This window comes from Thalassophryne amazonica, chromosome 1 (assembly GCF_902500255.1).
Source record: "Thalassophryne amazonica chromosome 1, fThaAma1.1, whole genome shotgun sequence".
NCBI classification, from domain to species: Eukaryota; Metazoa; Chordata; class Actinopteri; order Batrachoidiformes; family Batrachoididae; genus Thalassophryne; species Thalassophryne amazonica.
Genome location: NC_047103.1, coordinates 164712628 through 164740457, shown reverse-complemented (window position 1 = coordinate 164740457; position 27830 = coordinate 164712628). Strand labels below are relative to the sequence as shown.

Below are 27830 nucleotides of genomic sequence, written 5' to 3'. Positions count from 1 at the left end.
ATTTACCGAACCCACAGACTCAGTAAGTGCATCGGAGGCAGAGCAATCGCGGTGATGCCGACCGGTGCCGCGACCAGCCCGCCTGATAAGGACGCAGAACACAATGCACTGTTTACATCTGCTTCTGTGGTGTCCGGTGGGTTGCACGCGCTGCATACAAGTAGTTGCCGTACTCAAAAGACCAAGATTCCTTGCGGATAGGACATGTGCAGAACACAAAATAATGTTCCTTTCTATGGGTATATCCCGATGCGCATTTATATAACCTGATATTCGGGTTAGAAAAGGAGTAACCCAGGAGTCTTATTCGGATTTTTAAAAACCGGAATATGAGCATATTCGGGTTTTTGCGGGTATTTACATGGCCGTGTGCAGCCAGGTTATTGCTAATATTCCAGTTATGAAAGGGTTATGAAAGGGTTATCGGCTGCATGTAAACGTAGTCTGTGAAATGTGGCACGAAGTATGAAAATAAATCCAAAATAAATCAGTCAATCAGTAATTTATTTCATTTATAGCATCAAATCACAACAAATTGCCTCAAGGCGCTTCACACAAGTAAGGTCTAACCTTACCAACCCCTAGAGCAAGAACACAGGTGACAGCGGTAATGAAAAACTTCCTCTGATGATTTGAGGAATAAACCTCAAGCTGACCAGACTCAAAGGGGCAACCCTCGTGGGCCACGCTACAGACACGCTTGACAAAACAATTCACAAAATGAATATACAGGAAATTATGCCGGTGCACAGGACGGGAGGGTTGCAGAAGTCAACACCACTGTTCCTGTTGTTGTTGCTCACGTTGTTTTTGTGGTTGTTGTTGTTCCTGTTGTAGTTGTTATGGTCCCCATTGTTGCTTTTGTGGTTGTTGTTCCTGTTGTAGTTGTTATGGTCCCCATTGTTGCTTTTGTGGTTGTTATTCCTGTTGTAGTTGTTGTGGTTCCTGTTGTTGCTTTTGTGGTTGTTATTCCTGTTGTAGTTGTTGTGGTTCCTGTTGTTGCTTTTGTGGTTGTGTTGTTCCTGTTGTAGTTATTGTGGTTGTGGTTCCGGCTGTTGCTTTGTGGTCCCTGTTGTTGCTTTTGTAGTTGTTATTGCTTTTGTGGTGTTTGTTCCTGTTGTGGTTCCCATTGTAGCTGTTGTTGCTTTTGTAGTTGTTACTTTTGTGGTGTTTGTTCCTGTTGTGGTCCCTGTTGTCGCTTTTGTAGTTGTTGTTGCTTTTGTGGTGTTTGTTCCTGTTGTGGTCCCTGTTGTCGCTTTTGTAGTTGTTATTGCATTTGTGGTGTTTGTTCCTGTTGTGGTCCCTGTTGTCGCTTTTGTAGTTGTTATTGCATTTGTGGTGTTTGTTCCTGTTGTGGTCCCTGTTGTCGCTTTTGTAGTTGTTATTGCATTTGTGGTGTTTGTTCCTGTTGTGGTCCCTGTTGTCGCTTTTGTAGTTGTTATTGCATTTGTGGTGTTTGTTCCTGTTGTGGTCCCTGTTGTCGCTTTTGTAGTTGTTATTGCATTTGTGGTGTTTGTTCCTGTTGTGGTCCCTGTTGTCGCTTTTGTAGTTGTTATTGCATTTGTGGTGTTTGTTCCTGTTGTGGTCCCTGTTGTCGCTTTTGTAGTTGTTATTGCATTTGTGGTGTTTGTTCCTGTTGTGGTCCCTGTTGTCGCTTTTGTAGTTGTTATTGCATTTGTGGTGTTTGTTCCTGTTGTGGTCCCTGTTGTCGCTTTTGTAGTTGTTATTGCATTTGTGGTGTTTGTTCCTGTTGTGGTCCCTGTTGTCGCTTTTGTAGTTGTTATTGCATTTGTGGTGTTTGTTCCTGTCGTGGTCCCTGTTGTCGCTTTTGTAGTTGTTGTTGCTTTTGTGGTGTTTGTTCCTGTTGTGGTCCCTGTTGTCGCTTTTGTAGTTGTTATTGCATTTGTGGTGTTTGTTCCTGTTGTGGTCCCTGTTGTCGCTTTTGTAGTTGTTATTGCATTTGTGGTGTTTGTTCCTGTTGTGGTCCCTGTTGTCGCTTTTGTAGTTGTTATTGCATTTGTGGTGTTTGTTCCTGTTGTGGTCCCTGTTGTCGCTTTTGTAGTTGTTATTGCATTTGTGGTGTTTGTTCCTGTTGTGGTCCCTGTTGTCGCTTTTGTAGTTGTTATTGCATTTGTGGTGTTTGTTCCTGTCGTGGTCCCTGTTGTCGCTTTTGTAGTTGTTATTGCTTTTGTGGTGTTTGTTCCTGTCGTGGTCCCTGTTGTCGCTTTTGTAGTTGTTATTGCTTTTGTGGTGTTTGTTCCTGTCGTGGTCCCTGTTGTCGCTTTTGTAGTTGTTATTGCTTTTGTGGTGTTTGTTCCTGTTGTGGTCCCTGTTGTTGCTATTGTAGTTGTTGTTGCTCCTGTTGTTGCTTTTGTGGTTATTATTGTTCCTGTTGTGGTTCCGGCCATTGCTTTGTTGTTGTTGGGGTTCCTGTTGTAGTTGTTGTGGTCCCCGTTGTTGCTTTTGTAGTTGTTGTGGCTCCTGTTGTTGCTTTTGTGGTTGTTGTTCCTGTTGTGGTTTTGGTTGTTGTTTTGTGGTTGTTGTGGTTCCTGTTGTTGCTTTTGTAGTTGTTGCTTTTGTGATGTTTGTTCCTGTTGTGGTTCCCGTTGTAGTTGTTGTGGTCCCTGTTGTTGCTTTTGTAGTTGTTGTGGCTCCTGTTGTTGCTTTTGTGGTTGTTGTTCCTGTTGTGGTTTTGGTTGTTGTTTTGTGGTTGTTGTGGTTCCTGTTGTTGCTTTTGTGATGTTTGTTCCTGTTGTGGTTCCCGTTGTAGTTGTTGTGGTCCCCGTTATTGCTTCTGTAGTTGTTGTTGCTCCTGTTGTTGCTTTTGTCGTTGTTGTTCCTGTTGTGGTTCCCACTGTAGTTACTGTGGTCCCCATTGTTGCTTTTGTAGTTGTTGTTCCTCCCGTTGTTGCTTTTGTGGTGGTTGTTTTTGTTTTATGTATTGTGTCAGCCAGTATTTTATGTTATTGTGTGTGTGTTTTTAAATTCTTTTTACTTTTTTATGTTTTTATCCTTTTATTGTGATTTTTAATCTTTTAATTAATTTTGTTATGTTTTTCAAGTTGTGTTGTATGAAGTGCCTTGAGGTGACCCCATCGTGAATTGGTGCTACAATTTAACCGCCACACACAGACAATGGCCTCAACATAGCAAGGTAAAACTCTTTGTATATTGTGCCTAAAACTCTTGTGAAAGTGTTATCTAGGTTTTTAGGTGTTATTGTGTTTATGTAAACATGCGAGCATCTCAAGTGATTTCTCCGTTATTTACAATGGGAATTGCCGTGAGCCACAATCGTTTCCTGTTCATGTTGTTCTGGGGAAAAGTTAAGTTTGCTCTTTAACATTTTGCTTATTGTCCTTTACAACACTGTTTGTGCTGTTTGTACCAGAGTATTTTATACGAGGTCTGTTAGAATAGAATCTGACCTTTTTATTTTTTGCAAAAACTATATGGATTTGAATCATGTGCGCTTGCATCAGCCAAGCTTGAACCTTCATGCGCATGCATGAGTTTCCTGTAACAGTGGAATGTGCCATTCATTTCCAAAGTGAACTCTTTGTTGATCCGGGACGTCGTCTGACTACCAGAGAAATGGCAGAAGAGTTTGACATCAGCACTTTTTCGGCATGAAAAGACGTGCGGAGGAATTCGCACGTCGGGACGGAGCCGCATGGCACACAACAAAAAGCAACACTGTGATGAAGCCTCACAGGACATGTTGTGGCATGTCCAACTCGTCGACAATTTCTCGGATAGTCACACGACTGAAAGCCGTCTGAATCTTCCGAATAGTGCAAGAGCTGGGCATGTTAGGGCATGTCCTGTGAGACCAACATGGAGGTGCTTTTGTCCTGCGCCATGAGCGGCTCCGTGGCGAATTCCTCCACTCCTCTTTCCATTACAAAAACGCCTGTAACAGTGGAATGTGCTGAAAAAGTGCTATGTCCAGCTGTCTTGCAATTTCTCTGGTAGTCAGATGACGTCCCGGATCAACAAAGCCTTCACTTTGGAAATGATCTGGTCGTTTCAGCCTGTCGATCGCCACTCGGTGTGCGGCGCGCCCTCTGCCACTGTGGGCCGTCTTTAATCCGGTTGTAATGCTGTTTAATCTGTGTGATCCCATAAGATCTTCACCGAAAGCCATCTGAATTTTACAAATGGTTTCCACCTGGTTGTCTCTCACAGTTTCTGAAAACATTTTGATGAAGCAAAGCGGCAGTCGATCCGCCAATTTCCTGACAATGAAAATCCGCAGAGGAGGCTAGACCACTCCTCCCACAAGGCGTGCTCACAGGTGAATGACGCAACCGACAGACGTGAAAAAACTCACGCATGCGCACGAAGGTTCAAGCTTGGCTGATGCCAGCGCACATGATTCAAATCCATATAGCTTTTGCAAAAAATAAAAAGGTCGGATTCTTTTCTAACAGACCTCGTATAAGATGTCTGAAATTCGGTTTGCATTTCTGAAGTTCCACGCAGGTTGAAGGTAGCAGACATGGAATATTTGTTTTAGCAAATGTTCCGAGCCCTCATGCATGCAGTCTCTTATAAATATTATGAGGAGGAAAAAAAATTTCATTTTGGTAGTATAATGTTCTTTTGCAATTGCTGTCATGTGGCTTCTCCATGTTGCCTTGATTGCAGCACCTCTCTGGTGCACAATGGATTATGGGATATCTCAATAGGGGGAATGGTCACTCTGCCACCACCTACATGGGGCCAAAATAGGCAAGAACTGTATTTTATGCAAATGCTGAGTGATGCGACAGCGCCTGCCAATCTAAGTGAATAGGCGGTGTGATGTCAACAGATTGTTTGTTCAAAATAAAATAATCCAAGATGATGGAATACGCTCTGAAGCAGCTGTGTTTCTGCAAAAATCTAATATGTTTCTCATATATTTTGTTAAAGTTAGTGAGAAATAATCACTTTTAAATCTAAAAACACTGTTTTTGTAACCAGATAAGACCTCTGAAGTGATTTACAAGAGATTGTACGGTGATGCTAGCGTGCACACCCCAGGAAAACCCATCAAGCAACAAAGCTTGTCACTTTCATTTGTATCTAATGTGACCGACAAAGTAATTTTTCCTTAATTGAAACTATTTTCTGGTGCTTTTACTTTGGTGTTTCTTCACTTTTCATTCTGTGTAGTTTTATTTCCTGTTTCGGTGTCCTTCCAATTTCACATTTCCACACATGACACGTCTTTGTTTTTTTTTGTTTTATTGCTTCTTTGCCTATTTAGCCACATTTAGAGCATTTCCTAGTTGCAAATCTTCTCTTGCACTACTGTTAAAGTGCTTTTTTTTACAGGGTGTTCTCTGCCATCACAGTGCTTTGCTGCCATTCCTGAATACTGTCTGCTGTTTTAGATAGTTTTAGATAGCTTGTTCTGAAAATCTTTGATACTTTTCTAACCAAGCCTGTTTGTCTGCTGCACAAAGACCAAAAGCTGTTTTTGAAGTGAGCTTTTGTGGACAATACGAGGTCTGTTAGAAAAGTATCCGACCTTTTTATTTTTTTGCAAAAACCATATGGATTTGAATCATGTGTGATTGCATCACCCAAGCTTGAACTTTCGTGCGCATGCGTGAGTTTTTTCACGCCTGTCGGTTGCGTCATTCGCCTGTGAGCACGCTTTGTGGGAGGAGTGGTCCAGCCCCCTCTGCGGATTTTCATTGTCAGGTAAATGGCGGATCGACTGCCGCTTTGCTGCATCAAAATTTTTTCAGAAACTGTGAGAGACAACCAGGTGGAAACCATTCGGAAAATTCAGATGGCTTTCAGTGAAGATCTTATGGACATCATACAGATTAAGGAGCATTACAACCAGATTAAAGATGGCCCACAGCGGCTGAGGGCGCGCCGCGCTTTGAGCGGCCATCGACAGGCTGAAACGACCAGATCATTTACAAAGTGAAGGCTGTGTTGATCTGGGACGTCGTCTGACTACCAGAGAAATGGCAAGAGAGGTGGACATAGCACTTTTTCTCCTTTAACAGTGGAATGTGCCGGGAAAGTGCTATGTCCACCTTTTCTGCCATTTCTCTGGTAGTCAGACGACGTCCCGGATCAACACAGCATTCAGTTTGGAAATAATCTGGTCGTTTCAGCCTGTCGATCGCCACTCGGAGCGTGGCGTGCCCTCCGCCATTGTGCGCCGTCTTTAAACCGGCTGTAACACTCCTTAATCTGTGTGATACCCATAAAATCGTCCCTGAAAGCCATCTGAATTTTCCGAATGGTGTCCACCTGGCTGTCTCTCACAGTTTCTGGAAAAATTTGATGAAGCGCTGCTCCAGCCGTTCAGACATTTTCCTCACAATGAAAATCTGACGAGGGGGGGAGGACCAGTGCTCACTCAAAGCCTGCTCGCAGGCGACTGACGCAACCGACAGGCGTGAAAAAACTCACGCATGCGTACAAAGGTTCAAGCTTGGCTGATGCAATCACACGTGATTCAAATCCATATGGTTTTTGCAAAAAATAAAAAGGTCGGATACTTTTCTAACAGACCTCGTGTACCTGCTTTTACTTTTCTTCTACTGAGGTTCCCTGCATTGGGGTCCATTATCAATTCCTTAAACACTGAAGATGTATGACTGGACTGAGAGGGTTTCACCCCTTTGAGTCAGGTCTGCTTGAGGTTTCTTCCTCAAAGACATCAGAGGGAGTTTTTCCTTACCATTGTTGCCTGTGTGCTTGCTCTAGGGGTTGGTAAGGTTAGACCTTACTTGTGTGAAGGGCCTTGAGGCAGCTTTGCTGTGATTTGTATAAATGAAATAAATTGAAACTGAATTGATATTCACAAAGACTCCTTCGTCCATCTTCAACAACGTCAGCACAGGTCAACATACATTGTCAGTCTTTATCAGGGACAGAAGACAAATTCAGCTATCACGAGAGGATCAACTTGACCCTGAGGCCAGCTGAGAAGGTTCTGGGAGTCACTTATAGGGGAGTATTTTGAGAGTACAGTGCAACCAAGCAACTGGTTCTGAATTTAATAACCTGGCAGACTTGTGTTTGCCTCAAAGCTTCAGCAGTGAATGATGAGCAGATAATGATGATCTTCCCCTCCTGCATTAAAACATCAGCCAGTTTCACCCTCGAACATCCAAAACCTGACTGGCATTTTTCTGAGCTGATGCTATGTTGGACTAGAAGACTGTGCCAGTGATGAGGTAAACTTGCACCATCATTCTACTCAGTCCTGATGTAGAATCATACATGAAAGTCTGACATTGCTATGTGGGACAAAAAGGTTGATGACATGTATCAGATTATCTACACAGACCATTTTGTGGGACTGACACAAAAATGACTAAAAATTGGACTGATTTTGAAATATGGAAACATTAGCAGTCCACCCCTTGTTAATTCCCCAGCGAAGCTGGTATCTTTTTACATGTGGGTGGACCTTGATCATTCAGGTGAAGTGCCTTGTCCAAGGACACACATCCCACAGAGCCACGTGCTCTACGCAAAAGACTAATACAGGAATCCTCTGTGAAGAAAGTTGATGTGGGAATGCTTGGATACTGCCTTGAATGGGCAATTCATTTTCCCCTCTCACTAGATGGGACGCCAATCCATTACAGTTTACCTCCATAGCCCAGAGTCCTATATAGGCACTAAGGCCCCTGTAGCATGACGTGTATGAGAGTCTACAACTTCCCTTGGTCAGGACATCAGTTTAGTTCCCCAGCCAGGAGGTTGGTGGCCCAGACAATGCAGATTAAGTATCTTCTCCAAGGATAGAGCGTGAAGTGGACCCAAACCGTAGGAGGTGATGGTCTAGAGGTTAAAGCGATGGGTTTGAAACCAGAGGATAATTGGATCAAATCCCCTTTGGGAAGACCCTTAATTCCCAAGTTACTCCTCGTGTGCAGTTGAGTGCTTTACATGGCAGCACGGTGATGTTGGGGCGTGAGTAAGGCATCACTGTAAAGCACTTTGACCATCTACTTCAGATTGAAATCACTGGCAGTCCAACTCCAACCACTTTACCAGTTCCAGTCTTAGGTGTCATGGATGTCACCTTATACACTATGTGACTAAACCACTGTGGTCCTGCAGAGTCAACACTCTAATGCTGTGCTCCTACTTGTGATCCTTAATAACATTCTGTACAGGACACTCAGATTTGGGGTGGCCTGCTTGGGGGCGCTATTGGTCAGCAAGCTGAATATGTGAAACTATACCTACCGTGGTGTCATAATGGCATTGTCAACAATTGCACTGAGGCAAAAATGAATTATTATTACAACTATTTGATTTGCTGCCTGAGCTAATTGCAGTGATTCATTTAAAAATGAAGCAGCTGCCTCTGGAACAGTTATTGAAAACACTAATTACATTTGAATTGCAACAGGCTGTTTCTCCTTGGTGCCGTCTGACTTTTTCCACTAAAATTTTTATTGTGTTTGCTTAATGGATTGCTGCAGACCCCAATTAAACTTTTTTATACTGTGCGAGGGATTTGCCATTTTCAGTTAGAATTCAAGCACAAGACATTTAAGTGCAGATGTTTTGGAGGCTGGTGTTTGGTTTATGATCAAATTGTTCACACCACATATATACAGCTCTGTATGTGACTGCCTAAAGTGCTTTCTTACACAAAATATACAGAAAAACTGAAGTGTGTGTCTCTACTTATACCCACAGTATCTTAATCTCTATAATGAACTGCCCAAATACATAAGGCATAATGTGTATGTTGTCTCTCTGTGTGTGTGTGTGTGTGTGTGTGTGTGTGTGTGTGTGTGTGTGTGTGTGTGTATACAGTGAGGAAAACAAGCATTTGAACACACTGCGATTTTGAAAGTTCTCCCACTTAGAAATCATGGAGGGGTCTGAAATTTTCATCTTAGGTGCATGTCCACTGTGAGAGAGATAATCTAAAACAAACAAACAAACAACAAAAAAAATCCGGAAATCACAGTGTATGATTTTTTAAAATAATTTATTTGTATGTTACTGCTGCAAAACCCTACCAACCAGCAAGAATTCTGGCTCTCACAGACCTGTTAATTTTTCTTTAAGAAGCCCTCTTATTCTGCACTCTTTACCTGTATTAATTGCACCTGTTTGAACTTGTTACCTGTATAAAAGACACCTGTTCACACAATCAATCAATCACACTCCAACCTGTCCACCATAGCCAAGACCAAAGAGCTGTCTAAGGACACCAGGGACAAAACTGTAGACCTGCACAAGGCTGGGATGGACTACAGCACAACAGGCAAGCAGCTTGGTAGAAGACAGCAACTGTTATGATTATTTATTAGAAAGTGGAAGAAACAAGATGACTGTCAATCTCCCTCGGTCTGGGATTCCATGCAAGATCTCACTTTGTGGGGTAAGGATGATTCTGAGAAAGCTCAGAACTACACAGGAGGACCTGGTCAATGACCTGAAGACAGCTGGGACCACAGTCACAAAGATTACATTAGTAACACATGATGCTGTCATGGTTTAAAATCCTGCAGGGCAGCAAGGTCCCCCTGCTCAAGCCAGCACATGTCCAGGCCCGTTTGAAGTTCACCAGTGACCATTTGGATGATCCAGGTCATCATCACCTCAGGTCACACATAACATTTTGGCAACATTATATATAGGTTATATTTAGGTTATGGTTATCAGAAATATTTCTATAATGTTCTCACAACATTATTACTTTATTTTGCATATTGACAAGTCATGTTTATGATACGCCATGTTCCTGAACGTAGTGTACTTTCGCACAACCCACCACCCTTATTTGGAGTAAGTGGTTGAAGATGAGTGAGTGATGAGTGAAATAATAAACAGGAAAACTTGACTAATTAACATGGATGAGGAATGCCAGATAGTATAAACACTACACAAGAATAAAATACACAGGAGATGACACTAGAAATATAAACCCAGATATCATAAATTAAGCACCAGAAGCGTGAACCACGACAGGAGCAGTGGTCATTTGAAGTCATGGTGTTTAAGCTGACTTTTTAAAATGACTTTCACAACATACGACATCAATTTTGTTGTGAATAAGCAACCTACAGCCAAGCTCTGTTTGGTCAGAAGCAGAACAGAATTTTATTATTTGTCCAGACAGTTGAATTTCATTTTTAGCAAGCCAGAAAATTGTATTTCCAGAGGTATATTATCTCCTGTCTGATCTGGATACTGCATCCTTGTCAGTGAACTTCATGCTGCTTGTTCCTGCTTTGAGGTCCCACTCACAACTCTTACAGAAACATTTTAGTTTATATGTAATGTTTATATGTCACTTTCTAAAATATCTGAGAAAAAGTACATATTCTAATTTTGTGAGATGCACTTGTATATAATAAAAAGCAGCTTCATACATTCATGGACATCAAAGTAAATTATTATTATTATTATTATTAACATTTATTTAACCAGGAAAGTCTCACTGAGATTAAAAATTTATTTTGCAAGGGAGCCCTGGCCAAGAGGCAGAAAAAGTTACACTACAATTCGAATTAAATTCACACAATTAAAATAAAAAAGATGAACAAAAACAGTTACAATTTAAAGAGGTCATCTCAAGTGCTCTCAGTCTGGACTTAAATGTGCTCAATGAAATAAGTTCAGTTAATTTTCAGTATTTTTGCAACATGATCCATGTAGACAGAGCAGAGTAAACAAAAGCCCTTTTTCCCAGTTCTGTGCAGGGAAATGGAACAGAGAGCAACAAATCATCATTTGAAGGCAAAGAATAAGAATCAACACTAGGCTCAAACTGCTGGCGACTCTGGTACTGGCACATTCCGATCTAATGGCTGCATTCACATAAGAAAAGGTGGCCTAATGAGTTGTAAATTACCCCAGTGGTGCCATTTGGCACCCTCCGGTAGAAAAAGGAGTAGTGAGAAAAGGCTGGCAGTTCTAGTGTTAAAAACATTCCCAGAATGTTAGGCCTAACATTCTCAAAACCATCTGTGGTAACATTACTATCAAACATTCTGGGAACCAAAAAGAAACCTTCCTTAAAAAAAAAAAAAAACGTTCTGAGAACTTTATAGCTAATGTTCTGATAAAATTTGAGAAACATTCTTATAATGTTTTGGGAACTTTTTGTTGTTAGCTGGGAGGAAAACCAAAATAACATCAAAAACAAAGTGCATTATTGAGATGAGCATGCAGTCATTGGTGCCTCACGTGGCATCAGTAGAAATAGAAATATAAAACAGAAATCAGTCATCCATGTACAATTTGTTTATTGTGGGCTCCAGGCTGTTCACAAACAGACAAACAACCAGGGGCAAAAACATAACCTCATCCAACTTCATTGGTGGAGCTAATTATTCATGGATCAGCACCTCCCTTCCTAGCTGACCTAATTACACGCTACGTACCGGCCCATGCTCTGCATTCTCAGGGTGCAGGACTACTTTTAGTCCCTCAGGTTGAAAAAAGTCAGCAGGCCACAGAGCCTTCTCTTCTTGTGCGCCTGTCTTGTGGAATCATCTCTCTGCAGAGATAAAACAGCTATATTCCACAGAGACATTCAAGTCCAGACAAAAGATGCATCTTTTTTCCATCTCCTATGGCTAGCATACCGGTGTAGTATGGAACTATGCTTCCTGTCCTTTTAATTCACATTATTAGCAATGCAACAGGTCTCTGCCTCACTACATCTATTTTCTGGGTCTGTTAGTGAAGCACAGGGCGAGCTGTCGGAGACCACCTTAGCAATCTCTTTGCTTCCCTGTTGATTTACTGCTGGTGAATCAATGTCTCAGCCATTTGGGGTACACTTTGCATTAAACACTGAACAAAAATATAAATGCAGCAATTTAGTTTTGGCTCCCATTTTTTTTGAGCCGAACTCAAAGGTCTAAAACATTTTCTATATACACAAAAGACCTATTTCTCTCAAATACTGTTCACAAATCTGTTTAAATCTGTGTTAGTGAGCACTTGTCCTTTGCAGAGATAATTCATCCCACCTCACAGGTGTGGCATATCAAGATCCCCCCGCCCCCCTCCCCATCCTCAACAACACAGTGTCTTCTGTGGACACTTTCCATTTCCTGGGATCCACCATCTCCCAAGATTTTCTAAGTGGACCTCCCACATAGACTCCATGAGGAAAAAGGCACAACAGAGGATGTACTTCCTCAGGCAGCTCAGGAAGTTCAACCTGCCACAGGAACTGCTCGTCATCTTCTACACATCCATCATCCAGTCTGTCCTCTACATCTCCATCTCTGTTTGGTTTCCCTCTGCCTCCAAACACGACAGGCAGACTTCACTGAACTGTCAGGTCTGCAGAAAAAAAATTATCAGAGCCAGCCTGCCCTCCATCCAAGACATATACTGATCCAGGACCAGGAAGTGAGCTGGTAACATCTCAGCAGACCCCTCACACCCTGGACAAACACTGTTTAAACTCCTCCCCTCTGGTCGACATTACAGAGCTCTGTAGGTCAAAACAGCAAGACTCGGGAACAGTTTCTTTCCACAGGCCATCATACTGATTTAAATCAGTTTAAAAATAAATTTAATATTGTTGCAATCACTGAATCTTGGCTTAATGATGATCTCATGACTGATGTTCAAATAGAGGGATATGAGCTGTATTTTGTGAACAGAAGAGATAAAAGGGGCGGTGGTGTTGCTCTGTACATAAAGGCAGATCTGATATGTACAATTGTAGAAGAAATGACAACTGTGGATGACATCATAGAAATTGTAACAGTGGAACTTGTACATGAAACATCTAAAAATATTTTAATCAGTTGTGTATACAGAGCACCAGACACTTGTGTTGTGAAATTTACAGATAGAATAATAGAGCTATTCCGTCAAATTAAAAACAAAACGCTTTTTATATGTGGAGACTTTAACATTAACATAGAGAGCTCCAGTTGCCAAAGAATAAGTGATTTTGTGAATTCAATGTATAGTTTGGGGTTATTCCACTTGATAACAAAACCAACCAGAATCACATCGCAAAGTGCAACGGTAATCGACAATATATTTACAAATAGAACAGATGAAATTATCAGGAATGGGATCTTGATGACAGATGTTAGTGATCATTTACCAGTCTTTTCAATATTTAAATATAAAAATAGGTACAAGAAAAAAACTGTTATAAACTTTAAAAGAGACAAGTCAGTAAAAGCCTTAGAGGCATTAAAATATGATCTTAAAAATCAAAATTGGGAAGAAGTTTATGTCAGTGATGTTAATGTAGCATATAACTCATTTATGAAAATATTGCTGAAATCATAATAAAAACTGTAAATTAATAGAAATTAGTAAGAAAAGAGTAAATAAACCATGGCTGACAAAGGGAATAAAAAATGCTTGTGCAAAGAAAAACTATTTATACAGGTGCTTTTTAAAAATGCAAACAAAGGAAACAGAATACAGATACAAAAAATATAAAAATAAACTATTGACAATAATTAGGAAACAAAAAAAAGATTATTATAGTGAACAATTAAATAAGAATAAAGATAATATGAGGGCAACATGGGGAATTATAAAAAGTGTGATTGAAAGTGATGGAGCGAAAGCAACTTTTCCAAATTACTTTGTCAAAGAAAATAAAGAGATATATGACATAAAAGAAGTGGCAAATGGGTTTAATGATTATTTTTCAAATGTAGGACCACGTCTGGTGGGAAATAAACCAATAGTAGAAGATACATTACATACACTTGTAAATACGGTCAATAGTATTTTCCTGGACAATGTGGAAAAAGATGAAATAAGAAATATTGTAAAAAACTGTGTAAGCAAAAGATCAACTGACCATGAAGATTTAGACATGATGACTGTAAAAAGTATAATAGAAACTGTTATTGAACCATTTACTTATATTTGCAATCTGTCTCTGTCAACAGGGATTTTTCCAGATGAAATGAAAATTGCCAAGGTAGTCCCATTATATAAAAATGGAGACAAACATAAATTCTCTAATTACAGGCCAGTATCATTGCTTCCACAGTTTTCTAAAATTATGGAAAAAGTTTTTGTGACAAGGTTGGATAAATTCACTGAGAAACATCATATTTTAAATAATGCTCAGTATGGATTCAGAACAAAACATTCGACAGCTATGGCAATTATGGAATTAATAGAGAAAATATCAACAACAATAGAAAATAAGGATTATTTTGTAAGTATTTTTATTGACTTGAAAAAAGCTTTTGATGTTATTGACCACTCAAGATTGCTTCACAAGCTACAACAATATGGAATAAGAGGTATTGCACATCAGTGGGTAAAAAGCTACTTAGAAAACAGAAAACAGTTTGTTCAGATAAATAATATCAAATCAGAATTGTGTAATATTGCTTATGGAGTACCACAAGGATCAGTACTTGGACCCAAACTGTTTATTTTGTATATCAATGATTTTGTGAATGTATCTAATGTGCTTGGTAGCATTTTATTTGCTGATGATACAACGCTGTTTTACTCTGGATCAGATATACAGGAAGTAGCACAAGTGATAAAAACAGAATTGGAAAAGGTTAAGCATTGGTTTGATATAAACAGACTGTCACTAAATATTAATAAGACAAATTTCATATTGTTTAATGACAGAGCAAAAAAAAAAAAAAAAAAAACGTGTCATTACAAATAGATGGAATGGATATACAAAGGGTAAAAGAAATGAAATTTTTAGGAGTCATAATTGATGAAGATCTTACATGGAAGTCACACATAAATTACATAAAAGGAAAAATAGCGAAGGCCATTGCTGTTTTGCATAAAGTAAAATATTCATTAAATAGTTATGGTTTATTAACATTGTACAATTCATTGATTTTCCCATATTTAACTTATTGTGTAGAAATCTGGGGATCAACATATACAACTTATATACAACCTTTGTTTATTCTGCAGAAAAGGGCTTTAAGGGTGATTAGCAACAGTGGTTTTAGAGATCCATCTAATCCATTGTTCATTAAGTACAGGGTACTTAAATTTCGTGATTTGGTCGATTTGAAAATATTACAAACAATGTACCAAGCAAATAAAAATACTTTACCAACAAACATTCAAAATATGTTTGAGAAAAGAGTAAGTAGTTATAAACTGAAAGGAATAGAAGTCTTTAGAAAACCAAGATACAGAACCAGAGTAAAAGAACGGAGTATTGCAGTAAATGGTGTAAAATTATGGAACAATCTCAACAAAGAAATTAAAGAATTAAGGTCGCTTAAATTATTTAAAAAACGTATTAAACTAGATGTATTAAGTAAGTATGAAACTATAAAATAAGTTAGTGGGCTGTAAGGAAGTTAAAAAAAATGTAATTTGTTAATAATGTATAAAATGTTTTAAGTTTAAAATGTAACCTGTCAGAGATGTAATCTATTTAATAATGGTCATAATTATGAAATAAGTCAGTGGTATGTGACAAGTTAAAGAAATACAATCTGTTAAATAATGTTGAAAAATGACCCTGGATATTGAAAGATTGTATTGTAAAAAGGGGCAGAAAATATAAGACTTGTTCTTCTCTCTGCTCCTTTTCATTCTGGTAATGGAGATGCTTTATTTCTGCTTTTCTGTTTTTTTTTTCTTTTAAATGAATGAAATAAATAAATAAATGAAATGAAAAATGAAACCTGCCAAAAAACTCACTAATTCATATACCTCATGTACAACTTCAATCTGTTTGTCTATTTCTCCTTTGTTCACATTTTTACTGCACATTTTATTTTACACATTCTTTTGCACATTTTTACTTTGAATTATTTAGTGTTTAGTGTATATTCATACATGCTCGTACAGAAAGAGTACAGTTCAAACTGGAGTCAAATTCCTTGTATTCTTGTAGATACTTGACAAATAAAGGCTATTCTGATTCTGATTTTGGTGTGCCTTAGGCTGGCCAAAATTAAAGGCCACTCTAAAATGTTTTATTACACAGCACAATACCACAGATGTCACAAGTTTTGATGGCACATGCAACTGGCATGCTGACTGCAGGAATGTCCACCAGAACTGTTGCCCATGAAATGCGCCACGCAAGGTAGAATACTTCTAATGTTGAGCTATGCCATTATCACTCTAGACCTCTAGACTTATGCTTGAGGCCACGGTGTCGCCATGATGATAAATAAGCATCTCGTCCTAGTAGACAAGGCAGTGAGACCGTAATCTTCATAAGTGAGTGATCTGAAACCATTGACGCAAGAGACACAATGCCAATATTTGGGACAGTACCACTGTGACCTAGCACCAAATCCAGGTTGTTTCCACAAATGTAAGTTGAACCCTGAATGCATTGCTGGAATCCTAATAGATCTACAACCCCTGGCAAAAATTATGGAATCACCGGCCTCGGAGGATGTTCATTCTGTTGTTTAATTTTGTAGGAAAAAAAGCAGATCACAGACATGACACAAAACTAAAGTAATTTCAAATGGCAACTTTCTGGCTTTAAGAAACACTATAAGAAATCAAGAAAAAAAGATTGTGGCAGTCAGTAACGGTTACTTTTTTAGACCAAGCAGAGGAAAAAAATATGGACTCACTCAATTCCGAGGAATAAATTATGGAATCACCCTGTAAATTTCCATCCCCAAAACTAACACCTGCATCAAATCACATTTGCTTGTTGACATTGACCCTATGTCATGAAATTGACCCTATGTGTCTTTTTGCAAGGAATGTTTTCACAGTTTTTGCTCTATGGCAAGATTCATTATCTTCTTGAAAAATGATTTCATCATCCTCAAACATCAGAAAAGTGTCCAAAATATCAACGTAAACTTGTGCATTTATTGATGATGTAATGACAGTCATCTCCCCACTGCCTTTACCTGACATGCAGCCCCATATCATCAATGACTGTGGAAATTTACATGTTCTCTTCAGGCAGTCATCTTTATAAATCTCATTGGAACGGCACCAAACAAAAGTTCCAGCATCATCACCTTGCCCAATGCAGATTCGAGATTCATCACTGAATATGACTTTCATCCAGTCATCCACAGTCCACGATTGCTTTTCTTTAGCCCATTGTAACCTTGTTTTTTTCTGTTTAGGTGTTAATGATGGCTTTAGTTTAGTTTTTCTGTATGTAAATCCCATTTCCTTTAGGTGGTTTCTTACAGTTCGGTCACAGACGTTGACTCCAGTTTCCTCCCATTCGTCCCTCATTTGTTTTGTTGTGCATTTTCGATTTTTGAGACATATTGCTTTAAGTTTTCTGTCTTGACACTTTGATGTCTTCCTTGGTCTACCAGTATGTTTGCCTTTAACAACCTTCCCATGTTGTTTGTATATCCTCTCCTTTGTTTCAACTGACATCTCTCGTGTTGGAGCCATGATTCATGTCAGTCCACTTGGTGCAACAGCTCTACAAGGTGTGATCACTCCTTTTTAGATGCAGACTAACAAGCAGATGTGATTTGATGCAGGTGTTAGTTTTGGGGATGAAAATTTACAGGGTGATTCCATAATTTATTCCTCAGAATTGAGTGAGTCCATATTTTTTTCCTCTGCTTGGTCTAAAAAAGTAACTGTTACTGACTGCCACAATCTTTTTTTCTTGATTTCTTATAGTGTTTCTTAAAGCCAGAAAGTTGCCATTTGAAATTACTTTAGTTTTGTGTCATGTCTGTGATCTGCTTTTTTTCTACAAAATTAAACAACTGAATGAACATCCTCCAAGGCCGGTGATTCCATAATTTTTGCCAGGGGTTGTATAAATGTTTTGCAGAGAGGATCAGAAGGCTTGTTTACATGAATGTTGAAGTCACCAACAATCAGAATGTTATCTGCACAGGTTGCCAAATTAGAGATATACTCACCAAATTCATCTAAGAATTCAGAATATGGGCCTGGGGGCGTGAATACGGTGACAAAGTAACATATTTGAGTTTTATTCATCTGACCTTGGCTATATGTGGCATCCTAAGCAGAGCAGAGAGTCAAATGTTCAGAAGAATTATATTTTAGGAGCCGGTAAGCTGAACCCAGATTTATCAATAAAAGGAACACCTCTGCCTTCCTTTGTATTACGAGGGATGTGCCTAAATGTATAGGTGCAGGTGGGCAGGCTTCATTTAGGGGGAGGACAACGGTGGGTTACAGCCAGGTTTCACATAAACCAATTATATCTAGGCGATATTCCATAATTCGATCATTTATCAACAGGAGGACTAGGACTGGCATTTTGACAGTCTGGATGGTTCCATAGTAATATATGTAAGATGCCTTCAAATAGGTTTGGGTTTGTGAAGTTCCACACGGGCTGAAGACAGCAGACATGGAATATTTAACATGGCAGAAACAGCCAGTTGGCACTCAGTTTTAATGTTATCCAGTGTAGTAATGGCCACTAAATTTGCAGAGCATACCCCTCTCTGCTTTTTATGGGTATGTCTGCGGAAACAGGCCACAGTCTCAATTTGAAAAATTTCCCTACGACTACACTGTCACCGTAGTGGATTTCCTGCACTAATTGCAGGGGAAAAAAACAAGAAAGAAATTAGTCCTGCTCATATATCTGGATATCTTCCAAATTTTCACAGAGGCCAGGCACACCATGTTTTGTGAAAACTGGTTCATTAGTCTTTGAGTAAGCCTGCCAAAGACCCAACAAACAGATGCTGTTGCAAACATAATCTCCTTGGTGATGACTGTGGATTATGTTGCAACAAAAGTGTGAAAATTTCCACACAACTGTATGATGTTACAGCCAAAAACTAAGTGTTGATCAGCATCCTAATGTGGACACTAGATAATAATAATACTACTACTAATAATAATAATAATAAAAATTTATACAGTTGCAAAAAATATTTTTCAGCATTTTAGCAAATTTCTCAAAAACTAATAACCTGGGACCTCATGTACAAAGGCCGCGTACGCACAAAAATCTGGCATATGTTCATCTTCACGCTAATGTTCAGATGTATCAAAAGTGAAATAACCGTGGAAATGTGCGGTGCGTCACGAAAAAAATCATGGCTTGCTTATGCACATTTCAACAGCTATTATTCATCTGCTGACACGTAGAGGTGATGCTGGGATCCGTTAATAGTGTGAAAACAAGAAGTCATCAGAGTGATGTGCACATCAGACACATACTTCTGAACAATTAACACACCCACGTGTTTGCAATTATATGGGTGGATATAAAAACATGCGCAAAGTGATGAAGTAAATGACATTAACAATGGCTGCGTTAGCGTTGTTAGAGGACTTTGCAAATGGTGCAATCCGATGTGAGTGCGTATTCAGGGAACACGAGGATTTACTTGCAAATGACATAATTGGCTCATAAACCAATTTGTTTACCAAGGCCACTGTTACTGGAGTTCTGCGTAGAATGCGACCAGCCCAGAATGCAATTCGACGAGGAGCCAGGGGTTGTCTGTGTCAACACAGGTGCTGACCACACTGGGCTTCCTGGCAACAGGGGCATTCCAGCGTTTGCTTGCCAGTCCCTCAGGACTGTGCCAGTCAACCTTGAGCCGAGCCATGCCAGCTGTGTGGAACACAATCATCCAAATGTCATCCAGGTACATCACATTCCAACATTAAAGCACAAATTGCAGCGAGAGCCGGTTTCCCTATTGTAATGTGAGCTATTGACTGCACACATATTGCTATAAAGGCGCCATCACATGATGAATTTGTTGTTAATAGGAAACATTTTCATTCCATCAATGTTCAAGTCATATGTGATGCGCAAATGCATCTAACTAACATTGTGGCTAGCTGACCTGGTTCAACGCATGACTCATTCATCCTGACAAACAGCGTGGTTGGAGCAGCCCAGTCTCATGCTTTTTTTCATGCTACCGTCACGAAATGAGTGACATTTCTGTAATGCGTTTTTTAAATTTTATTATTTCTAACCCTAACCCCTTCTCCTAACCCTAACCATAACTCCCCATAGACTCCCCCCCATGTCACCCCATATTCCGTGGCCCTGTCTGGCATGTGTGTGATGAGTAAACAGTTTATTCGTGTAATTGTTTTGAATGAAACCAGCGCGGGCCTATTTGGGCATGTGCGCATTCAAATATGTATTTGTTATTATTATTTTTGTTTCTTGATAGTGAAACTAGAGCTTCTTAACAGGCCCCCGATTGTCTCCCTGTGTTCAGTATTTGTTAATAAATGCGTGTGTATAGTTGTGATGCCACACACTGCTAGCTGCGCTCATTCAGTGTGTGTGCGCTGCTTCCGCTTCATGTTTATTCCGGTTGACAGGGTACTAAATAAAATATCCCTGCGTATCTCCACTTCATTTACTTCACTTCATCTGTAGCTCACACTCTGTTAAATTCCTTTTCTTACCATGATCATTCCAGACATGGAGGGGAATCCCCAGGTCCCAAGGCCTATTAATTACATTTGCATATTTTAATAGGGGCATGGAGAGGGAGGAGCATGGTTCATGTGCACTCAATTCCACATTCAGTGGGATGTACAACCGGAACCTGCTTGGATCCATGCCTACGCATGCTTTGATACATCTGAATATTTGTGTGCTTACGCCAGTTTCTGGGTTTTGGCATATGCCGTGTTTCAGTAGAAAATACACGCAAATCTTTGTACATGAAGCCCCCGTTCTTGATGAAACCTGAATATTAGGTCGATGGCTCATCGGCAAATTAAATTTCTTGCACACTGTCATATATAAATTGGATGATTTTATTAACCCTGATAAAAACAGAGGTAATACATGCTGTAGTCCTTTAAATCCCAATGTAAAGTGGCAGGATTATTTAACTTTTGTAAAGTTCTCCGTGAGATTCATGTGATTTGCCATTGGAGTTTTGTTACATTTACATCCTTATATTCTGTGTTTGATGAGTTCTGAGTATGTGCTAAGGACTCAGCGTTGCCACATCAGGTGGCTTTGTGGCATAGGAGTAGAAGAAGAAGAGGAAGTCCTGTACAGGTCGTCAGGACCATTGTGCTGGTGCTTCTCCCTAGATTCACGGGGCGTCCACATACCCTTACAAAACGATACAATCCGCATCTAGATACACTGGCTATGGTACATTTCGGAAACAATTCCTTTGCAAATAAACCAAAACTTTCATTGGTTATCTTGAAATACTCATTTAAAGAAAGACCTTGTTCAGGTTTTTGTGACTGTGCTGCTTCACACTGGTGCTGCCTCTCCTCACATTTTTTTTCCCACTGGGGGCAGCACCACATACAGTAACAGAAAGCACTGCACAGGAGGAAACTCAGAAGAAGAAAGCAGCAGTTGTTAGTATAACATACAGTAGGGGAAATAGGTATTTGATCCACTGTAAATTTTGCAGGTTTTCCCACCTACAAAGAATGGAGATGTAGGTAATTTTTATTGTAGGCACAGTTCAACTGCGAGAGACAGACTGTAAAAAGAAAATTCAGAAAAATCACACTGATTTTTAAATAATTAATTTGCATTTTATTGCATGAAATAAGTATTTGATCCCCGACCAACCAGCAAGAATTCTGTCTCTCAAAGACCTGTTAATTTTTCTTTAAGAAGCCCTCTTATTCTGCACTCTTTACCTGTATTAACTGCACCTGTTTGAACTTGTAAAAGACACCTGTTCACACAGTCAATCACACTCCAACCCGTCCACCATGGCCAAGAACAAAGAGCTGTCTAAGGACACCAGGGACAAAACTGTAGACCTGCACAAGGCTGGGATGGGCTACAGGACAACAGACAAGCAGCTTGGTGAGAAGACAACTGTTATGATTATTTATTAGAAAGTGGAAGAAACACAAGATGACTGTCAATCTACCTCGGTCTGGGATTCCATGCAAGATCTCACTTCGTGGGGTAAGGATGATTCTGAGAAAGCTCAGAACTACACAGGACAATGACCTGAAGATCTAGAGAAGATCTGTATGGAGGAGTGGACCAAAATCCCTGTTTCAGTGTATGAAAACTTGGTCAAGAACTACAGGAAACGTCTGACCTCTGTAATTGCAAACAAAGGTTTCTGTACCAAATATTAAGGTCTGTTTTTCTAGGGGATCAAATATTTATTTCATGCAATAAAATGCAAATTAATTATTTAAAAATCATACAATGTGATTTTCTGGATTATTTTTTTTTTTTTATTCTGTCGCTCACAGTTGAAGTGTACCTACGATAAAAAATACAGACCTCTCCTTTCTTTGTAGGTGGGGAAAACCTGCAAAATTGACAGTGGATCAAATAGTAGAGAAGCTTGAATCTTCGACTGGACTGGGTTGCTTGACGCGAGAATGTTTCGCTTCAAATCGCAGAAGCTTCCTCAGCTGAAATTCTTGCTCTGGTGGTCTGACTTCTGTCTTGACTCTTGTAGAGAAGAATAATCAAGAAGTCACAAAAGCTGGAGTTTTAAACCTAACCAGACCCCTCCTACCGAGAGGCAGACTGCTATAGGCTGGTGACTAAACAATAGCTCTAATTAGCACCTATTGTGCTCTAGTTAACACCCTCCTAATGACAGGGCAGCTGTCCCTCTCCTGATGGCTCCCTTGATGACTCTGCTGATGACGTGAATGACTCATTACCATGAACAAAAGACTGAAACTGCTTTGACCTGAGTACCCCATTGTAAACAGGGGATAAAGCATGCCTCAGACCCCCTCCCCGGTTAAGGCTAGGTTTCAAACGTTTCACAAAGAATGCCTCCTTGACCCCTCTCTCAAACCATTTCTTCTCTCTGGCTAATATTTTAACTTCCTTGTCCTCAAACGTGTGGTTAGTGTCTTTAAGGTGGAGATGAACTGCAGACTGAGGTCCACTGGCCCACATAGCCTTCCACTGACCACAGTCACCACAATCTTTAAATCTGGTGACAGTTCAAATATATTCAATTATCGACCAATCTGTATACTTCCAGTTGTTTCCAAGGTTGTTGAGAGATGGGTAGCAAATATTATAAATGAACATTTAAATTATAGTCCCTTTAATCTACATGCTATGCAATTTGGGTTCAGAGCAAACCACTCCACTGAATCAGCAAACAGCTTCTTTACAGAAAAGGTGAAAAGTAAACTGGATATATATCCCTGTGTTGGTGCAGTGTTCCTTGACCTTAAAAAGGCTTTCAACACTGTTAACCATGAAATTCTTCTAACAAAATTAACAGATTTCAATTTTTTGCCAGAGGCAATTCAGTGGTTTAAATCATACTTATCCTCAAGAAAACAATGTGTACAAATTGACAGTGTAAAATCATTGGTCTTGGATGTCTCTGTTGGTGTGCCTCAAGGATCAATACTTGGTCCTCAGTTATTCTCCCTGTACATAAATGATCTTCCCAAAATATGTAATAATGTGAATTTCCAAATGTATGCAGATGATGCTGTAATTTATACTCATGCAAGGAGCGTTAAAGAGGCATCTTCTGTTCTGACCTCAGCCATGGAGCAAGTAAATGACTGGCTTTTAAAATCATGGTTGCTTCTCAATTCCAAAAAAAAAAAAAAAAAAGGGTCTGTTTGATGTTCTCAAAGCAATCAAAAGAAATAAAAAGTACTTGTCACAGAATTCAAGTACCTCGGCGTGATACTTGATTCCACTTTGTCCTTCAAAAATCATATTAAAAAACTTGCCAATACTGTCAAATTTAACCTTAAGAATTTTAAACAAATCAGGTCTTTTCTAACACTTGGTGCTGCCAGAATGTTTCTCCATTCAATGATTTTATCTCATATTGAATATTGCATCACAAGTTGGTCTCTCACCACAGTTACCAATTTGAAATTAATTGAATCACTGTACAAAAAATCTCTTAAGTTTTTGACCAAAAACCTAATTCTTTTAATGTATGTAATATTTTAAACAAGTACAATCTTTTCAATTTTGAAAATTTTATATTTTAAGTATGTATGCTTCATTTATAAAGTGCTACATGGATTAGCCCCACCTCCAGTGTCTACCTTGTTTAAACCTAAGATTTCAAGTGGCCTGAGAACCAGGGCCTCCTCCAGAGGAGACTGTGAGGTCCCCCACAGGAGAACAACTTTTGGACAGAACACTGTCTCTGTGAGGGCCACTAACATCTGGAACAGTCTTCCTCTGCACATACAGGAGAGCCCTACATTGATCAGGTTCAGAGCTCAACTCAAACTATGGCTGAAAACAAACCAATCATGTGACCACTAGACTTTTAACATTCCCTTGTGTTGCTTATTTTGTATATTATATTTTCTTTCTTATGTATTTGCCTGCCTAGGGACTACGGATGAAAATTAGCTTTGTAGCTATAATCCGGCATATTTACATTTGTTTTTATACTGATGTTCATTAATGTGCATTGTCCCTATTCAAATAAATACATAAATAAAATCAATACACGACCAAATAAGACCGAATTTAGATCAGTTCATGGGTTTGTGTATCATTATAGTCTTGCTTTAAAAACAATTTTGATTACAGTAGTATCGATTACTTGTTATATCCCTGCCAGATTCCATACTGTGAAGTGAATGAGAGTCCACGACTGCCCCTGATGGCTTGCCAGTCCAGCGTAGGTTACTTCCACAGTCATAGCTGGTGTCGCAGACCGAACGGTCCCGCCTAAAAATTGGTCCACCGTGCCTTCACTCCACATGCGTCAGCCGCGGTTCACCAATTATCACCTCGTTTCTGCTTCAGACTGCACTCCAGTCATCATCTATCTCAGCGACAGATAAAAGTAGCTTTTGTACAACAATAATTTCCACATAAATTCAGCATTATTTCATCATAAAAGATGGAGGAAGTGATCAGAGCACCACAGCTACACGAGCTGCTAGCTGTTGCGTTCACTGCACATCCGTCATTTCAAAGCGTCACAGATTATCACCTTGTTACAGCTTAAAACAGCCTTGTTTCTGCTTAAATCTGACTTTAGAATGATTTAAGAGGTTTTACCTTGTCATCTGATGGTTAATAATCCCATTAATCCATTCGATCGCTTTGGGTGAAGAGAGGCCATCTCAGAGGAGCTGCTGTGGTCACAAATGCCGCATGCGCAGTGGAGGCAGGGCAAGCCAATGTTTAGGGGCAGACCGTTCGGTCTGTGACACCGGTACCCGTTTACAGCTGCTGGACTAAGACAAAGCAGGTGAATTATCTTGTTCAAGGACACAGTCAAAGTGGCCAGGAATCAAACTCCTGGTCTACATATGGCAGCTCAAGGAATTGAGAGGTAACTAATCTGTGATGGACTGGCATCCCATCCAGGAGGAGCCACAGACTGTCATCCATTTCACACTGTCCAGAAATAAGGACTGGCACCAAAGGGACTAAGGGGCCTGTACGGAAGTTACATCTACATCTTCTAGTGTCGACAGAAATTACTAAAGGTTCATCACCTCATCCCAGTCCACTCAACTGATGATGGGTATCAGCCTTGGCTGTGGAAGTAACCTGTGATGGACTGGCATCCCATCCAGGGGGAGTTGCAGACTCTTTTCTGCTTCATGCTACAGTATCCAAGCAAAGGCACCAATGGGCCTGTAAAGGACTTCCTTCTACTTCTTCTAGTGTTGACAGAGATCATTAAATGTCTGCCAGCTCATCACAGTGCACACATATAGTTGGATGAAAGTTGAAAGTTGGAAAACATCTGTAAAACAACTGCGGCAGCCGGATAACAGTCCTATCAAAGGAAGAATCCTATTTTGTATGTGATCCATGTTTGAAAGTGTTTACTCCTGAGCAGAATTGTGTTTGACATTTGTTCCAACCCAGATCTGTTTGGCCCGGGTGGTATTTCGGGATGAGGAATCAACAGACACAAGATGCAAAGCAAAGATGTGAGAAGGGTCGTGATGGGGAAGCCTATGATTGATATTCTCATTAGCCAGCAGACAAGGTGAGGACAAGGCTCTGATAATGAATTGTGACACATTAATGAGCTTGTCTCACAGAGACAATACCTGATCAGCCCTCTTACCATTTAACCTTTGATACCAGTGGGGGAAATTACACACAAATAAGACTTGGGTTTTGCATCACTCCCAAAGACTAAAAAAAAATCCCACTACCATAGACAGCTGTGTTTGGACGATGTAAAAAAGAAACTCGAGGCCAGTTACTTTTTCTAATCTGGACATCTAAAGTTGAAGTTTACAGACAACTATTTTAGGATGTTGATACACATGTGCGCAGGTTCATGACCAATAATTGCACATGCACACTTGAACCAATATGTCACCACCTTACACTGGTCCTGTGTATCAGGATAATGCAGCTTTGATGTCATTTGTAGAGTACTCACAGTGATACAGCCTCAAATCCCACATCTCTAAAATAACCATCTATCTGCTTCAGCCAGGTGAAATGAGGGCGTCCCTTTGGCCTTCTTCAGCACCTGTGTGCTGGATCATGCACAGAGAAACAGGCCACATGGTCAAAATGTCATAGCTGATGCTCGCTCACAATGCAAGTTATGCTCCTCATCCTAGTTTCTCTCAGTAACCGCTTGTTTGAGACAAAGTAATTCGAGCGGTACCCAAAGATCCTCCAAAGAGACCTAGTACCGAAGAACCCATTCATCACCTTAGGTCACTGGTTTGCACTTAACGGTTAGTGCTAACTATTACCCCAATAATGCCACTTTGGTTCATTCTCCAGTATCTGTTTTAGCCACACACCTGTGATATTTGCAACATCAAGCAAACGTATGTTGTGGTGTAGCCAACTTGATCTCACGCCATTTCATGATGGCATCACGAAAAGTGATTTAATCTATTAGTTTGTGATACCGTAATGTGTTACATTTTCGTGACATCATCATGGAATTACTTTGTGATGGTATCAGAAAATGATTTTGTGATGGCATCATGAAATTTGGGGTTCAGGTTTGGGGTAGGATTAGGGTTAAAAATAGTGAACTGAACTTGACTTTGTCATGAAAATGTGACACATTTCGTGATGGCATTACAAAAGGTGGGAGACTGTGCTGGGTCTAGAACAAGACACTGATTTGTTTACATGCTGAAAAACATTGATGTCACGTTAATACCCAATAATCCTACTTTAACCTCTTAAAATTTCACACTGAACAGGGGCTGCTTAATTCTTTCCTGGTCACTTGTTCAACATTTGGTCATGGTGGTTCTGTTGCACGCCTGAAAACCACATCTGTCCATTCCAGTAATGTCGTTCATTGGTTATGGTGACTACTGATGTAGCATTAGCAATTAGAATTAGCAGTTACCAATACCATGTGTGATAATGTGGTAGTGGTTAGCATTAGCAAATGCAGTCACAGTAAGTGTACTTGAATTACACTAACTGTGGTTGACACTAAGCACATTTCACACCAACTATCAACATCAACCCAGTTAGCATGTCAGCATAAGCTAATGCTAACCATGATGTTGGGTGGTTGGAAAGTCAAGATGTTGTACTGGAGATGACAGGTGCTGAGTCTTGGGAAGTTGCTGATAAAAAGGATAGATTGAGTAGCGTGTCATCAGCATATAGACAGAGTGAAAGGTGGATGAGTAAAATGATATATATACACATACATAAATATACATATATGAAGGTTGGGTCTGCATAGTCACCAAGTCTACTGGGTATGTAAGAAAACAGCAAATGATGGATGTTCTACAAACTTTTTTCAGTGTATTTTTACAGTATTTTTCCAGTCACATCTTCCTGCTCAAATAAGTTTGTGTCTACATCCTAAGGTGAAAGCTCTGATTGTGTGGGTGTACTGACGCCACCCTGCCTCCAAACTGAACCCCCAACACCTCGCTGGGGCACTAGCTGCCTAAATCTAATCCCGGAGGAGCTCATTAGAATCAGCAGAGAGGAGAAAGCAGCAGACAGGGTCAGGACAAACCACACTGCTGAGCTGCATAGTGATGCTTTC

General features: G+C 39.9%; 1 long non-coding RNA gene across 1 annotated transcript in view; it reads right to left on the bottom strand.

The window, feature by feature from the left end:
- LOC117520759 overlaps positions 1-23386 on the bottom strand; it is a 28325-nt gene extending 4939 nt beyond the window's left edge. The window contains exons 1-2 of the long non-coding RNA XR_004563756.1: positions 23013-23386; positions 22665-22669 (exon numbers count right to left, since the gene is read on the bottom strand). This is a non-coding gene — a long non-coding RNA (uncharacterized LOC117520759). The remainder of the gene's footprint in view (positions 1-22664; positions 22670-23012) is intronic.
- Between the last annotated feature and the right edge of the window lie 4444 nt (positions 23387-27830).